This window comes from Oryctolagus cuniculus, chromosome 7 (assembly GCF_964237555.1).
Source record: "Oryctolagus cuniculus chromosome 7, mOryCun1.1, whole genome shotgun sequence".
In the NCBI taxonomy this organism is placed as follows: Eukaryota; Metazoa; Chordata; class Mammalia; order Lagomorpha; family Leporidae; genus Oryctolagus; species Oryctolagus cuniculus.
This window is the reverse complement of record NC_091438.1, coordinates 105,485,912-105,487,397: the sequence shown is the minus strand read 5'-3', so window position 1 is coordinate 105,487,397 and position 1,486 is coordinate 105,485,912.

Below are 1,486 nucleotides of genomic sequence, written 5' to 3'. Positions count from 1 at the left end.
ATTGAAAGAATTTGTTGCCACTCATCCAGCCTTACAAAAGATGCTTAAGGATGTGCTACAGACAGAAAAACAGAAAAATAGCCATCATTATGAAAGAATGAGAAGGCAGAAAATCTCCCAGCAGAAGTACAAAAGAAATCCAAAGTAAACAGTAGGAATACTAATGGAAAAATGGCAGGGTCGAGTTGTTACTTATCAGTAGTCACCTTGAATGTAAATGGCCTCAACTCTCCAGTTAAAAGATACAGACTGATTAAATGGATTACAAAACAAGACCCACCTCTTTGCTGCCTACAAGAAACACATCTCTCCAACAAAGATACATGCTTATTGAAAGTGAAAGAGGGAAAAAGATATTCCACACTAACAGAAACCAATAAAGAGCTGCTGTAGCCATCCTGAGATCAGACAAAATAGACTTTAACACAAAATCTGTTAAAAGAGACAGAGAAGGGCACTATGTAATGGTTAAGAGATAATTCAACAGGGAGATGTGACTATTATATATGCAACATGGCCAGTGTCCTATTGAATATGGAAAAGTTGGAAGCATTCCTGCTCAGATTCAGAACCAGACATGGATGCCACTCTCACCACTGCTATTTAATATAGCCCTGGAAGTTTTATCCAGATCCATTAGGCAAGAAAAAGAAATCAAAGGGGTACAAATTGGGAAGGAGGAATTCAAAAATTGCCAAAGGACTTAAACAGGATTTTTTGAAAGAGGAAATACAAATGACCAACAGACACATGAAAAAATACTCAGGATCATGAACCATCAGGAAAGTGCAACTCAAAACCACAATGAGGTTTCACCTCAACCAAGTTAGAATGGATTTCATACAGAAATCAATAAACAACGAACGCTGGCAAGGATGAGGGATAAATGGTACCCTAATCCACTGCTGGTGGGAATGTAAAATGGTATGGTCACTGTGGAAGACAGTATGGAGATACCTCAGAAATCTGAATATAGACCTACCATATGACCCAGCCATCCCACTCCTTGGAATTTACCAAAGGGAAATGAAATCAACATATGAAAGATTTATCTGCACCCCTACACTTACTGCAGCTCAATTCACAATAGCTAAGATATGGAATCAACCCAAATGCCTGTCAATGAAGACTGGATAAAGAAATTATGGGATATGTACACTACAGAATACACACAAGAGTAAAAAAAAATGAAATTGAGTCATTTTCAACAAATGGATGATGCTGGAAAACATCATATTTCGTGAAATAAGCCAATCTGCAAAGGACAAATACCGTATGTTCCTCCTGACCTGTGAGAATAGGAGAGCACCTAGAAGGCAATCTATAGAAGTGAAATTGACTCTGAGATGTGATGACTTTGAACAGCCCTTGTCTCAACTGCTGAGGAACAGGTTTTTTCCCCATATATTTGCTGAATTCTTTCCTTTACATAGTGTTAATTATATGTGTATAAAGTTAATTGACAATAGATCTTAGTAGAAAATAA